The sequence below is a fragment of the Triturus cristatus genome, chromosome 5_1, assembly GCF_964204655.1.
Source record: "Triturus cristatus chromosome 5_1, aTriCri1.1, whole genome shotgun sequence".
Lineage (NCBI taxonomy): Eukaryota > Metazoa > Chordata > Amphibia > Caudata > Salamandridae > Triturus > Triturus cristatus.
In genome coordinates, this window is record NC_140587.1 from 730,822,157 (window position 1) to 730,838,416 (window position 16,260).

The following is a 16,260-nucleotide window of genomic DNA, read 5'->3' on the forward strand; positions in this document are numbered from 1 at the left end:
GGGGTTTACAGCACAAGGCTCAGCAGGGTAAAATAGATATATGTATATGAAACTGTCCTGATTGGTGCCAGCTTGGATTATGGGGTGTTTGCCAGCTCAATGCTAATTCCCTTTTCAGAGATATGTGGGCTTCAGTTCTTTAAGTGCAGGTGAGATTGCAAGATGAGATTTGTTTTCATTGTAGAAGGTCTATGTCTCAGTACATGAAAATAGTTAGGGATATGTGTTTAAGATTTATGTATGTTTGCAGAATGCCTTGGGCAGCTGAGCTTGGTGATACTGACAAAGCTACAGTTGCAGCACAGGGAAATTAAAACTACAGAGGCACTACATTTCTGTTCCAATACAGGCAACAAGGGGTTGTTGCAGGTTAAGGAGATGACAGCTTGCCTGGTGAACTAACACCATCAGAGTGCCACCTGTTAAAGGTTTACATTATATGAATTCACCATATGCGAGTTCTCAACCAAAACCTGTAATATGGGTTAAAAAAAACATCTCAGCAGAACAACCTGAAAATGCAGAAATATGGAAGTTAGATGTTAAGGTTAATTTAGTTTGTCATTCTTTGTGTGGCATAAATACAGTACGAAGTAACAGATAAGCATGAGAAATGATTGCAGAGAAGACTTGTGATGTGAGTGTGCTAAATTAGCAGCGGTGTGAAGTGGCTCTCTAAGTTACTGTGCTGGATGTGATTGTGGGTCATGTGCTGGTGTAAAAAATATCAGGACAGTGGATGACACAGAGTCTCACTCCATCTGTCCCTGGTCAGCCATGTGGCAATCCCACCACTGCAAAGTCCTCTGCACCCTAAAATCCATCACACTTTCTTTTTCAGTGTCAGTAGCATCCTACACCGGTGAGGACAAATGTGTTTCATGAGACTAGACAACACTCATCTGATTGAGTCCCTGTGCACTATTGTTTAAAGACTCGTAGCAGTTATTCCAAGCAGCATCTGTCAGACATTAATACAGTCAGATAGCCCAGCTTAGGTCAATCAATCAATCAATCAGGATTTGTAAAGCACGGCTAATCACCCGCGAGGAGATGATCAACCATGTCTTGAGTCCCTTCCTGAATTCCACAACAGAGATTAGATCCAGAGGTGAAATGGAAGGCTGTTCCAGGATTTACCAGCAAGGTAGGGAAGGTAAGTCCTCCACTGTTGCTTCAGCGGAAGCGAGGTTGAGCAAGGAAGAGGAAGGCTGGAACGCAGGTGCCTGGAGGGTTGATGGAGGTTTGCGTAGGTGTTGATGTATGCTGGTCCTTTATTGTGAAGGGCTTTGTAAGTGTGGATCCGCATCTTAATTTGGCATCTCTTCTGAATGGGGAGCCAGTGGAACTTCTTGAGGTGGGGGTGATGTGGGTCCGTTTGGGGAGGTCATGGATATGTCTGGCCACTGAGTTTTCCATGGTCTCCAGTCTCTTCAGCAGGTGAGTGATCATTCCTATGTAGAGAGCATTGCTGAATCTCAGCCAGCTGGTGTCTAGGGTTTGAATGATGGTTCATTTAGCATTGATGAGGAGCCATTTGAAGATTTTTCCAAAGCCTATGAAGAGTGAAGAAGTAGGCAGAAGAGACTGCATTGATCTGTCATTTCATGGTGAGCTTGCTGTTTAGGATAATGCCAAGGTTGTGGGCATGGTCTTTCATAGTGGGTGAAAGTCTTAATTGGGAGGGCCACCACAAGTCGTTCCACGGGAAGGTTTTGTTCCTGAAGATCAGCACTTCTGTTGTGTCTGTGTTGAGCTTTAGGCAGTTGTTTTTCATCCAGACAGCAATGCTTGTCATACACCTGTGGAAGTTGGCCTTTGTGGTGGAGGTGTCTTCTGATAGGGAGATGATGAGCTGGGAGTCGTCTGTGTAGGGTATGATGTTTAGTCCATGGGTTCTGACGATGTTCATCAGGGGGGTGAAGTAGGTGTTGAACCATGTGGGACAGGGGGATGTGCCTTGATGGACGCCACGACTGATGCTCTTGGGTTTCGAAGTCCTAGGTGGATTCTCTGGTTTCTTCCGGTGAGGAAGGCGACGATCCATTTGAGGTCATCTCCTTGCATTCCAATGTGATGAAGCCTCCTGATAAGGGTGTGGTGGTACACAGTGTCAAATGCTGCTGAGAGGTTGAGGCGGATCAGGGCTGCCATTTCTCCTTAGTCAAGGAGGGTTCTGATGTTGTCTCTGGCAGCGATCAGGGAGGTCTCGGTACTGTGGTTGGTGTGGAATTCAGATTGAGAGGTGTCCAGCACGTTGTTGTTCTCCAGGTGTTCCATAAGTTGACAGTTGGCAGAAAATGGGTGCAGAGAGAAGGGGCGGTAGTTCTTTAGTGCAGATGTGTTTTTTAGACCAGGTTTGTCTTCTGTGTGTTTCTATTCTTTGGGGAAGGTGAGTATGGTGAAGGATGCCTTGAAAATGGAGGGAAGCTCGCTGCTCATCTTTTTTCTCCTGAGGTTGAAAATGTTGTGGGTACAGGGGTCTGTGGGTGCTCCTGATTTGATGGAGTTCATGATGGCTGTGGTGTTCTCTATGGTGTGAGCTGGTCCAGGTCAGTGAATAGGTGGCCAGGTTTTGTATCTGTGGGGGTAAGGAGGCTTTAGAGATTGGAGGGGGTCGGTTAGGGTTTAACGTTTTTGTAGATGGTGGAGATATTATTGTTGAAGAAGTCTGCCACGGTGACGCAAAGTTCCTGGGAAGGGTTGATGATGTTTTTGGTGGCTGAGGGGTTGGAGAACTTTCTGGCAATGTTGAAGAGTATTTTGCAGTGGTTAGAACTTGCTTTGATTCACTCAGCCAGGGCGCTCCTTTTCGTGTCTTTCAGGAGTCAGTTTCATTGGTTGAGGGTTGTCTTCAAGGTAGCTTGTTCTGTGAGATCCTTTCTGGTGTGCCATTTCCTTTCTAGTCGCTTGTGGTTGCATTTCAAGGATCTCAGTTCTGTGGTGAACCAACTGGCCTCTTGGGTGGATCTCTGGGGTATGGAGAGCCTGGCGGGGGAGACTCTGCCAGCGCAGGTGGTGATCCAGGCAGATTAGTCTTGACAGCCTGTTCTAGGTTGGTGGTGGTGTCAGTGTGGGAAGTGTTGAGGGCATCAGTACACTTTGTTCCCGCTGTAGTGTGAGGTGGTGGTTTCTGGAGATCCTTTGATGGTGAAGTGGACAAATTTCGTAGTCTGTGCATGTGAGATCTGGGACATGACTGTGCATGACACTATAGCTGGCCGTGAAGATGGAGTCAAGCGTATGTCTTGCGTTGTGTGTGGGGTTGGTGACTAGTTGGTTGAGGCCGATGTTGTTCATGCTTTTGAGAAAGTTGGCGGTGTGGGTGTTGTTGAGGTGGAAATTGAGATCTCAGGCAAAGATGTAGTGTTTGGAATCAATGATGAATGAGGCGATAAAGTCAGGGATGGCGTTGCAGAAACTGGGGCGTGGTCCTGGAGGTCTGTAGGTGAGGGTGCATCTGATGATATTTCTGCTGTCGTTTTACAGTTGGAATTTGAGGTATTCCATGATCGGGGTGGTGTCATCTGTGGTGGTGCTGCAGCGGATGGTTTCTTTGTGGATGATGGCAATTCTGCCTTCATGTTTGTTGTTGCTGTCCCTGTGTGCTATCTTATAGCTGTTGGGAGTAGCTGCAGCTTAGTAGGGAGCAGAAAGGGGGTTGAGCCAGGTCTCAATGAGAAAGATGATGTTGAGGTGAGGGAAGTTATGATGACCCAGATCTCAGTGGCATGCTTGCAGAGTGACAATGCATTGAGTAGTTCTGAGGCAGTCTTATTCGGCGTGGTTGGATTGATGGTGGCTGTTATCCATACAGGTGATTCTGTGGTGCAGAAGAAGAGACAGTGCCAGAAGGTAAAAGGCTGTACTGTTGATTGTGGAGAATTGTGGCAGCAGTTGCTGCTGCAGAGTCTGGGATTCAGAACTTGGAGTTCGTCAGCGGTATATCTGCATGTAGCAGGAGGGCCAGTGTTCCTAGCACTTGGCATGGTCCAGGCATAGAAGTGCATAGACAGGCTTGCCTTTGCCGTGCCTTCAGCAGGCCAATGGCATGGTCATGCTGCAGCCTCCATTAAGTAGGTTCTGGGAGGAGGTGTGTGATGGGAAGCGGCAAAATGGAAAAGAGAAGCCCGAGCGGCGAGGTGGGCTGCTCAAAAAACAATACAGAACAGCAGAAACAAAATACAGAAGAACAAATGGAGATAAGAGAAATAATTAACAACAGTAAATAAAAAATAAAATTACACAATATAAGCAATTAAATAGTACAATACAATGGGCTAAACAGGCAGGGGAAGCAGAGGGACACGATCAGCAGAGTCGGGAGACTTGCTGCATAAATGGGCAGTGAGGAGGGAGCTGGATCAGGGACCACAGAGTGGCCAAGACACAAACACATGCTACAGGAGACAGAATCCCAGCCACTGCGTAGGCAGGGGTACCTCCACTGGAGTAATAAGTTGCACTGCTGTCTGTCACAGACCTTATCCATTCATTGAAATGCTAGTGAGGCAGAGTCCGATATATATCAGTCAAAACAACTTTGAGCCTCTAAAAGATTGGTAAGCCAGGTAAGAGTCATAGACATACCCAACTCGACATGCCCGTGTCTTTGAAAGACCAGCCATTCCCATGCTGAGTTTGCTCCATCATTTGATGTAGAAGGCAAGGACAGTATTGCTGGCGAAGCAGTGCAGCGCAAGTTACATGTGGGGGGCACCCAACATGTCTGCTCCTGCCTTGTCAAGTTGTGTGCCACCAGCCCCTCATGGACTCTCCCAGTCTCTTTAGGTCTCTGAACAAATGTAGCCCCTATGTTCTGGGCAATGGCTACCGAAAGTATTTCAGGGAGTCACTCCACTGATTCTATGATTCAACCTTCTTGTGTTTCCTCTAGTGGCGTACACCACACTCTCTAACTCTCCCAACTTATCTTAGCAAACACCAAAACATAGTCAGTCTGAAAATTAGCCAAATATGAAGGCTGAGCTTCCTTTCTATATTTATTTACAAATATAGCCTACCCCCCCCCCCCAGAACTTTTGTTGATCTCTTCACGTTTCATTGGGGAGATATTGCCGATTTGACGTGACACTTAAACTCCTTCTGGGCATGCCATGTATCCCAAAGTATGAACATCTACAGAGAGCAAACATGTGCTGGTCAGTCAATTCCAGGGGACTGCTGTGGCACATGGCCTGAATAATCCACTAACGCAGGGTCCTATTCAGCTGCACAGTCTGCTCATGCCTCTCTGTAGGCTCATCACACATGCTTTGCTCATACTCTATAGTACGCCCCTTCTTATACTCAGTCCTCGCCTCCTTCAGACAACTGAAGCAGAACAGTCTTAGGGTCATTTTGTGCCAATGAAGGGTTGATGGAAAAAGGACGGCCACAGAGCACGCCTCGGGTGCAGAGAGAACGTCTGCTTCAAAGACAACGATATTAAAGAATGGGATAAGAAAAAGTTTGACAGGTTGAGGCTAACGTGGAGAGCACGCTGTGTTCGAGCAAGTGCATCTAAGGAGACTAGAAACATTACTACAGGGAGACATCTGAACAGAACTCATGTGCACAATACATTGCCAGCAGACATACTCTTCTCATGGTTTACAAAATGCTGATTTCATCTCTCCAGCAGCTGTGATGAAAGAAGAGGTTTCTAAAAATGTATCATAGTCCAGACTAACTGCTACATGAACAGTTCACACAGAACATACAAACTGACAAAAGCAAATAACATTTGCACAAATGATGACAAAAAAAAAACATTGGCTTTGTAGACAATGCTTGGGTTCACTGTTCCTGATCAGCAACACAGCCATACATGTTATCAACATAAACTCTGCCTCTGTATCTGTCTTTTTCATACAACTTTCTTTTTTGTGCTTCTCTATACACAATTCTGAAACGTAAATATTTCAGTTCAGTTCAGAAAACTTTATTTCGGCCAATAAGACCATAAAAGTATATATGTAATACAATACATTTCATTCGATTCGAGGATGAAATAATAAAAAGGAAATCCATTCGACTCGCAAGAATGCTTGTGCTTCACGTGAGTATTACATGAAGGCAATCTATATTTCGACCAGCCCAAACCCAATAAGCTCATTAAAGTGCATGTGTAATATATGTGCAATCAAGAAAACATTAACAAGCTAAGGAAAGCACAAAGTAGTCCTCGTAAGCATGGGCTCACCCTACCGGCCCCCCATTACGATAGCTTTTTGTAAAGTGCTTGTTCCTATCATATAAAAAAATGTTCACATGAGCATACGCCCTAGCCCAAACAGTACCATTCTGCTTATTGGGGATTTTACACACATGTACAGTATTCATAAAACCGAATATACATCAATAATATAATAAAAAAGAACTGGGAAAAAGGTCAGAAATATTTACATACAAGTTAAAAGACATCCAAAGTCCATTAAAAAATATTGTAAAATAATCAGCCAAAATCCATGGGGGTCAACTTCAAGAGAGCTCTGCATGTGCACCACATAGAGAATGAACAGCACGATACCGAAAGTACAACAGGGAGACGAGTATCATATTTCAGTATCCTAGAAGCCTGGTATCCTAGAACCTGGTTCCCAGGTTTCTACATAGCCGGATCAGCCATCGTTGTCTCGCCTTCTTGTATCCTGGGCAGAAAAAAAGTACATGGTATTCTGTCTCTGCTGCGTTATTACAAGCTGGGCAACCCAAAATTTGTGAGCCCGCTCATTAATGAATGAATTTATTTTATTTATTTGTATTTTATATAGCGCTGGCTAAACCCGGAGGTATCAGAGCGCTTTACATAAGGAACAAAAATAGCGAGTTACAAGGTACAGTAATTTAAACATTTGTTGCACAGTCATCACAAAGTAAGTGGAAAAATCATGGGGTAGAGAAGGTAGAGGGGGACAAGAATAGTTTTCTGAGAGAAGGTGAGGGGAGAGGAGGGAACCAGAGGGGGATGGGGTTAAGGCAGACCAGAAAAAAGGAGAAAAACGTTTGAGGATCATCAGGGGGAGACCGGACGGAAGGGGGAACGGACAGAGGTCAAACAAGATGGTGGGTCCGGGTCGTGGGTATCAATGGAGACAAACAACAAAATGGCGGGATGCACAAAAGTCAAAAATCCAGAAAGAAGAACCAGAGAGCAGGATTTAATTGAGAAGAGTTGGGGGGGACGCAGCCACAAAACCAACGGCGGGCGGGAGGCTGTAGAAGGCGTGCAGAGGCTCAGGACTATGGTGGCATCAATGTCAACAATCCGCATGGCGGAGATCCCGCACCCCCATACCTGGAAAGGACTCATGGGTCCCAGAAGTCGGAACTGAGGCGAAGCACACCCAAGTAGATCGCCAGCATAAGGGAGGCAGCGAGGCAGCAGAGGGGACTGGGAGAGCGAGCCGCCCCTAGATCGGAAGATTGCAGGCAGGAATTCGGGTCCACCGGACCAACAGCGCCGTGGCACTCACCCTTGATACAGCTCATCGCTGCAGGTGATCAAGCATCGGGGCAGACTGCTACTCCTGACCCAGAGGATAAGGGGACGGTCTGGAAGAGTGGAATCCCACCCCAGATCCATCAGCCGCCATCCGGAGTATCCCGATAATGCCAGAGCTGCGCCAAGGCTGGTTCAATTGTCAGCAATCCGTGGCAATTCGTTCCGAGGGAGGCAGTAAAGGGAAAAACAGCAGCAAAGGGACTAGGAATGCCATGCCCCAATATCCGGCTGGGTCGGTGATGGCTGCGGGAGAAACCCGGGCCAGACTTCTCTATTGCCGAACCAAGCGGCTCCACCGGGCATCAGCCATGTCGTCTTGATGTCCGCAGTCAGGATACGGGAAAAATGACGTGGAATAAGGGGGATTTAAGACAAAACTGCAATCTCTGTGCCCTGGAGCTCCCGGCCGGAACTCCTCACCAGACGGCAATCTCGGCACCAAGCTGTATGTCACCATTTGTTTTTGAAAGCACGCAGTGGGAGTACTCCATGCCTAAACTGGTGCACAGACATAATATTGAGTTCGAAATGTCGAAGTGACAGAATATCGACTGCATGAATATCGTGGACCAGAATATTGACTTTAAGAAAATAAAGATTGCTTTTGTTAAAATTGAAGTCATTAATATCATTTGTAGAAATTTCGGTGTTAATAATGTTAGTAGTATTAATGTTATGTATTTTAGTATGTACTTTAAATGTAGGTGTTCTATATTTTTGTTTAAGTATTGTATTTTTTTTACTATATGTATTACATTTTTAGGAGTTATTAATTATTTTTAAAAACATTTTGCATTTTAGTTCTGTAGCAGTTTGTGGGTTTATAGGGGAATAGGGTGGGAAGTAATTAAATTATAATAAAAGTAATAATAATTTTTAGAAGTTAATAATTGTTTTTAATTAAATTTTGCTTTTTTATTCCATAGGGGGTTGTGGGTTTATAGGGGAATTGGGTGGGAAGTAATTTAATTATAATTAATTAATTTTTTTTTTTTTATTTGTTATTATTTATATATTTCATATTTGATATTGTTAATTATGGTAATTAATTTATTACCAATTAGTTATTAACTGGTTGTTAATTATTCACAATTATTTGGTAAATATTTTAATTGTGGTATTTTTTTAGGAGTGGATTGTGGGTTTATAGGGGAATAGAGGGGAAGTAATTTTATTATAATTCATTAATTAATAATTTGTATTATTGATAATTGAGTATTTAGGATTTTAAGTTGTTAATTGTGGTAGATAATGTATTATTAATTAGTTGTTAATTGTTTGTTAATAATTAATAATTAATTGGTAAATACGTAAATTGTGTTACTTTTTTAGGAGCAGGTTATGAGTTTATAGGGGAGTAGGGTGGGAAGTAATTTAATAATAATTAATTTATTTATATTTTTAATTATTTAATATTTATGTATTTTAAATTTTATATTGTGAATTGTAGTAAATAGTATATTGTTAAATATGCATTAATTGGTTATTAATAATTATTAATTGATGTTATTTGTGTCATTTTCTTAAGATCGGGTTGAGGTTTGATAGGGTAGTAGGCTGAGGAGAAATGTATTTCAATACATGTTTTAAATGTTTTTATGATAGAATTTATTTTCAGTTGTTTTATACTGTTATTTGTGTGAATTAAATTATTATTGATTGTTTTTAAATTGCTTGTTAATTTTAATTAATTAATTAATTAATTATTAAATAAATATGTTAATAGTGTTATGTTTTACAACATTGGTGGTGTCATTTATAGGGGAATATAGTGGGAGGCAATTTTTTTATTAATTAATTGTTTATTAATTAACTTTACATATTTTGCTTGAGTGGGAATAGTAAATATGCAATCCAACACTTTCCCTACTGTTGCACTCGCTGGCGTGGGAATAGAAAATTATTCCTCCCCGCTATCCAACACTTTCCCTATTGTTGCACATGCTGGAGTGGGAATAGCAATTTTATCCCCTCTGCTATCCAACACTTTCCCTACTGTTGCACGTGCTGGAGTGGGAATAGTAATTGTTACCCCTCCGCTATCCAATACTTTCTCTACTGTTGCATTCCCTGGAGTAGGAATAGTAAATTATTCCTATCCGCTATCCAACACTTTCCCTACTGTTGCACTCACTGGAGTGGGAATAGTAATTGTTACCCCTCCACTATCCATCACTTAACCTACTGTTGCACTCCCTAGAGTAGGAATAGTAAATTATTCCCCTCCGCTAGCCAACACTTTCCATACTGTTCTACCTGCTGGAGTGGAATAGTAAATTATTCCCCTCCGCTATCCAACTCTTTCCCTAATTTTGCACTCTCTGGAGTGGGAATAGTAATTTTTACGCCTCCGCTATCCAACACTTTCTCTACTAAAGCACTCTTTGGAGTGAGAATAGTAAATTATTCACCTCCGCTATCCAAAACTTTCCCTACTGTTGCACACTCTGGAGTGGGAATAGTAAATTATTCCAGTCTGCTATCCAACACTTTCCCTACAGTTCTACCTGCTGGAGTGGGTTTAGTAAATTATTCCCCTACGCTATCCAACACTTTTCTTACTGTTGCACTCCCTGGAGTGGGAATAGTAAATTATTCCAGTCCGCTATCCAGCACTTTCCCTACTGTTGCACTCACTGGAGTGGGAATAGTAATTTTATTCCCTCTGCTATGCAATATTTTCCCTACTGTTGCTGTTAATGGAGTGCAAAATGTAATTGTAAATGAATAACAATATTTTAGTATTTTAATTTATTATATTTATTTTTATTTTACTGGTATATGTATGTATGTGTATATATATATATATATATATATTATTAATTTTTAATATGTTTCTACGGGGCATATTATCAAGGACGGCGTTAAAAATGATCGCCGGTTTAGTGGCACAAAACGGGCTTGATAAAATGGCCTTGATAATATGCCCTGGAGAATTCCAATAGAAGCCCATGTACAGAACATGGACTTCTATTGGAATTCTCCATGGCATGTTATCAAGCCCATTATCGGTGCTTTGGCGGCAGTTTTCTGCCGCTAAACCGGCGATAATTTTTATGCCGTCCTTGATAATATGCCCCTAACATTTTATAAATTATTATATTAATTATTTATTAATATTCTTAAGTAAATTTAGATATTATATTTTATATTACTACTCTGTGTGCGGGGGTGTACCCGCATCTCAATTAACGCTGCAACTCTCCTCCTCACAATAGACTTCTCTGGAGAAAGAAAGCACTCGCGGGGGCCGTTTCCGTGATTTTATTAACCGGAAACTTTTACACGTTGACAAAAACAAACAGACGCGTTTCGGTAATAACCTTTCTCTATGTTTACCGAAGCGTCAACGAGCCATGATTTTTAAACATCAGTCAATTACATAGACATCAAAAAGGGACTATCGAAAATAACGAAGTTCCTTCGCATTTCCTCCACATAGTTTGTGCCATCTTGAAATGTCTAATAAATATACAGACAACTCAAGAAACATTTTTCTGAAATGGTGCTAGTTCCCACACATCACCCATTAGAGGGTTTAATTGGTTTAATATATTACCTTTGATGTGTTTGTTTTGCACTCATATGTTTGAGTACTACTGTTTCTTGAGTTAGAAATGCGAAGGAACTTTGTTATTTTTGATAGTCCCTTTTTGATGTCTATGTAATATACTGATGTTTAAAAATCATGGCTCGTTGGCGCTTCGGTAAACATAGAGAAAGGTTGTTACCGAAACGCGTCTGTTTGTTTTTGTCAACGTGTAAAAGTTTAGTTAATAAAATCACGGAAACGACCCCCCGCGAGTGCTTTCTTTCTCCAGAGAAGTCTATTGTGAGGAGATGAGTTGCAGCGTTAATTGAGATGCGGGTACACCCCCGCACTGAGAAGCACCCGCCTTCGAGTGCACCCGTTTGGTGTTTTGGAGCAGTAATTGGAATGTGAGGAGCACCGGACAAGTTGAACGAGGATAACATTGACGGACATCAGTGCCAGGATATGCACGCGCCTGCAAGAGAGAGTAGCAGGTGAAGTCCGGGTAAGACCCGGCTGGAGATTCTTGCTTGCTTTTCAACTTGGACAAGGCGAGGGGGAGCTTAACACGGAAAAGTCTCGTATTGATACGGATATTTGACTGTATGATGTTTTGTGAATCGGAGTGCCGGGAGGCAGCCTCGGCGATGTTCAAGAAAAAGGAGGAGAGAGGGGACTCTAGCCGAGATGAAGGGAACGTGACTAAATCTAATATCATGACCCAATGCACTGCGCTCGAATGGCTGTACGAGCGCGAGATCAGAAAGTAGTGGGAAGGAACCTCACTACAGAATTACATTGAAGTGAATAGAGTGCCCAGAGGACTTAGGATATACACTGTACCGGCCTATGAGTCCCCGGATCCCCTATTATTAGATGAATGTGCTGAGCATACCGCGGAATCATGCAGAGGAATGCTGCGGATTCTGGTTAAATTCGCATGGAACGATCGCGATAAGGCATTGCGTGATATTGAAAATATGGAAGAGATGTTGAAAGGGGAGGAGGATCAAACGAAGATCACTGAGGGTAAGGAACAAATGAAGAAACACCTGAAAGTTTACAAAGAAAAGATCAAGTCACGTAAACAAAGTAAATTCGATCGTGACGAAGATGACTATGCACAGGGGAGGGTTTTAACCTTCGCCAAAAAGTTCGATAATCCTAGGAAGGAGCTTCTGAGTGATGCGAAGAGACCAGCACAGAAAGTGGTGAAAGCACCTCTGACTTCTGAATCTGAGGTGACAGAAAATGAATCCTCTCAGGATGAGAACAGAAGTGCATTAAGGACCTTTTCTAGAAATGCTAGGGATGTGAGAAGAATCATGAAAAGAAATTGGCATATTCTGCAGACTGACAACATTATAGGGTAGGATCTTCCGTCCAACCCCCTTATTACATTCAGAAAGGCAAGATCACTTAAAAACGACTTAGTCTGTAGTTATAGTTGATATATTTGTGATGTCCTCAAAAATATGGTAAGTTTAATTGGTATGGCTGCCCTCCCTTTACCTGTCATTAGCATTTGGCACTGCGGATCATCACCTATAGCGCCAAAGGCTGAGTGACAATGGGACTCAAGGCACCAATCAGAATAAAAAAAAAAAGACCTATCTTGCAAGAAGAATCCAAATTATCATGTTTCTCTTGTTCTGCAAATTACTGTTTACTAATTTGCCTGAAACACCTAGACTAGTTCCTGAAGGCCAGCATGTAGCTATATACATCCTGGGGAGGTTTTCTGGGAGATTACGCCAGTCCTTCCTTGACCAGACTGAGAGGTCCTCTCACGGGGTGGCCATAGAGAAGCTCAAAGGGACTGAACCCTAGAGATTTCTGTGACACCTCACGGTAAGCAAAGAGCAGGCATGGTAATAGGGCATCCCACTTACGCCTCATAGGTTCCTCAAGACCCATAATCATGCCTTTTAGGGTTCGGTTGAACCTTTAAACCAACCCATTTCCTTGGGGGTGGAAAGGAATGGTAAACTTGTAGGTTATCCCACACTCCTGACACAGGGACTTCATATACTTAGAAATGAAGTTGGTACCTCGGTCAGACACCATCTCTCTAGGGAATCCTACTCGTGAGAAAATTCCCGTCCCACCTCGGAGGTATGGCTTCCGGGTACTGGGTGGCATGGCCACCAAGACCAGGATGAACCTGTTGCCCATTGCTGTCTTGGGGTCCAGTTGCCCCACAATGTCAATACCCACCCGTTCAAAGGGGGTGCTGACCACAGGGAATGGCTAGAGAGGAGCCTTTTGCTTCTTCCCACTCTTTCCACTTGCCTGGCAAGTCTGACATGTCCTGCAATGAGTGTCTGATCTCTTGTGCATTTGGGGTCAATAAAAGTGGGTGACAAGCCTCTCAAAGGTCTTGTCCTGCCCCAAATATCCTGCCAATGGCACATCATGAGCCAGCCCCAGTAGGAAGGCTCTGAAGCGCTGGGGTACCACCAGCACACGGGCTGACTCAGGCTCAGCAACCTTAGGCTCAGAATACAAGAGACCATTCTCCCAGTAGATCCAATGTGACCCAGACTGATCACCTGCTGCCTGGTCTGCAGCCTGCTGCCGCAGACCCACAAGAGAAGGGCACTTGCTCTGCTCCTCACATAACTCCTCCCTGGGGGGTCCTCCTTCTTGCTGCCAATGGGTCAGCTCAGACAGTTCTCCCAGTTCAGCTACCTGTTCCCCAGTAGGCTCCAGGGCATCCCCCTCAGGGTCTACCTCCTCCTGGGCTCTGGGAACTTCGGGGGCCAGTTTACTGTGCCCCACGTCTTCTCTCTGAGGCAGGCACCTGGGCCCCCCTCTCAGGCTCCAGGTCCTCTAGAGAACCCCTACTGGCTACCATGGACCGTGTGATGACACACGCCCAGTCAGGCAGAACCAACATTTCCATATGAGCACTTCGCTCCACCTTCGCCCAAGGTGAGCTCTCCAGATCGTTCCCTAACAAACAGTCAACAGGCATGGCGGGCCTCACAGCTACTTGAAGAGTACCAGAGACCCCCCTACTCAAAGGGAACCTGAGCAACCTTGCAGGGGATCTCTGTGTTGTCAACAGCAACAACTGGATAGAATGCATTGGGGACAACCTGCTCTTGATATACCAGGTGACACTTGACAGCTGTCACACTGGCTCCTGTATCTCTAAGAGCCTCCACTCTATGGCCATTGATGGTCACCCACTTGCTGTATTTCTTAGTGTTGTCAGGCAGTTGGGTCCTGGAGACCACCTCACAGTCTCCTAAAGAGACAAAAACATCTCTGCGGGACCCTACCCACCTTGGGCACCCATCTCCTCACCCAGGACTACACTAGCCATCTGCCGGGGGCTGCACCAAGGGGTGCTGTCTTTCCAAACTGGCGGCACCTGGGATCATTTGCCTTATGACCCAGGTCTCCACACTTGTAGCACTTCAGGGGTCCCCCTTGAACAGTTGGACATGTCGGGCCCCTGATGGTTTCTGGGGGGGGAGGCTGGGAACCTTTCCCTTGGTTCCCTTGGGGACTACTTTGGGGCCTTCTTTGGAACTCCCTCTGTTTACCCTTGTCCCCCCCACTCTTCTGCTGGGGACCCTGGTCACTCTTGGCTGAGTCTCCCATGTGACCCAGTGGCCCCTCTAACAGCTCATCTGCATTATCTGCCCCTCCACATCCTCAGGAGTGCTCCTTGCTTCAAACCAGGCCATCAGCGCCTTCTGTAACTACTCTTTTCTGGAGATACCGGTCATAGAAACTTTGAACCTCCTGCAGAAGTGCTTGAGCTGGGTAACAGTGTAGCATTCCAGTTTCTCCTCTTCCCAATCACAATCAACAGATGCTATGGATGCTGTTTTCTCCATGGTGGTTAAACTTGGCAGTTCTTTGCAAAAATAGACAGTCCCAGAAAAAACAATCTACCAAAAGTATGTGGTCGTGTTTTGGCCTGCACTCACTAGTAGTGTTCACCAATCACTGTACATGAGTCACAAATGCAAGTCCAAATCCTCACCGCTGATCATCAATGTTAGATGTGGGGGTCTCTATTTGGCAGAGGTAGGCACCTTTGACAAATAGGGACCCTTGCGTCTAGTCAGGGTAAGGGCGTACACTCCTAAAATAACCTCTGCTCACCCCCTTGGTAGCTTGGCACGAGCAGACAGGCTTATCTCGGAGGCAGTGTGTAAAGCATTTGTGAACACATACAGTAATCAAGTGACAACACTACAGATGGACACCACACAAGTTTTATATCAAAAATAAGTATTCTTTATATAGACTTATCACAAGACCACAAAACAACAAAAATCCACAATACTGCACTTAAAATGGTAGAATTAGCTTAGTTCTCTTTAGATGTTTAAAATGCGACACTTTGAGTTCAATGTACCTTAAGATGCATAACGCAATGCAAAAAAAGTGTTGCAGGGAAGGTGATGCGTTGGTTCCTTACACGCAAGAACGGTGATGCATCAGGTCCCTACTGCTGCATAGGGGATGCGTCGGTTCTTCGCTGCAAGGGTAGGTGATGCGTTGGTTTCTTACTGCGCTTCCGTGGCGATGTGATGCAGATCCGGTGCAAAGAAAAAAAGATGGCGTCTTTTCTTGATGCAACACGATTCGGACCGCAACAGGCCCTGCGACACGCGTCTCGGTGATGCGGCGGCGGCTGCTGCGACGTAGATCCTCTTCCCCGCTGGTGCAGGACGCTCTGGCAATGATGCAAGCCCCGACAGACCCTGCGACACACTTCCCGGTGATGCGGCGGCATCTGATGCAATGTCGATCCTCTTCTCTGGTGATGCAAGTTGCTTCGACAACGATGTGAGCCGCGACAGGCCCTGCAACACACTTCCCTGTGATGTGGCGGCGTCTGCTGTGACGTCGGTCCTCTTCTCAGGCGAGGCGAGGTGCTTTCTCGTTGTGAAGCGACAGTGACAGTGCTGTGACACGCTTCTTGCTCGTGAGTCACGCTTCCAGCTCCTTGCGACACGCAGTCCCTCAGAAAGCCTCGCAAAACAGCAGGCACTTCCAAAGAACTCTTTGGGAGCTGGTGGGTGAAGTCTGTTGTCCCTGAGACTTCAGCAGGAGGCAAGCTCTTTTCTCAAGCCATTGGAGATCCTTCACAAGTTGAATAAAGTAACCAAATTTCCTTCTCTCCTCTCTTTGGCAGTCAGGCAACCACTGCAGGCCAATCCCTCAAGGGATAGTCTCTCCTCAGTCTCTCTGGTTC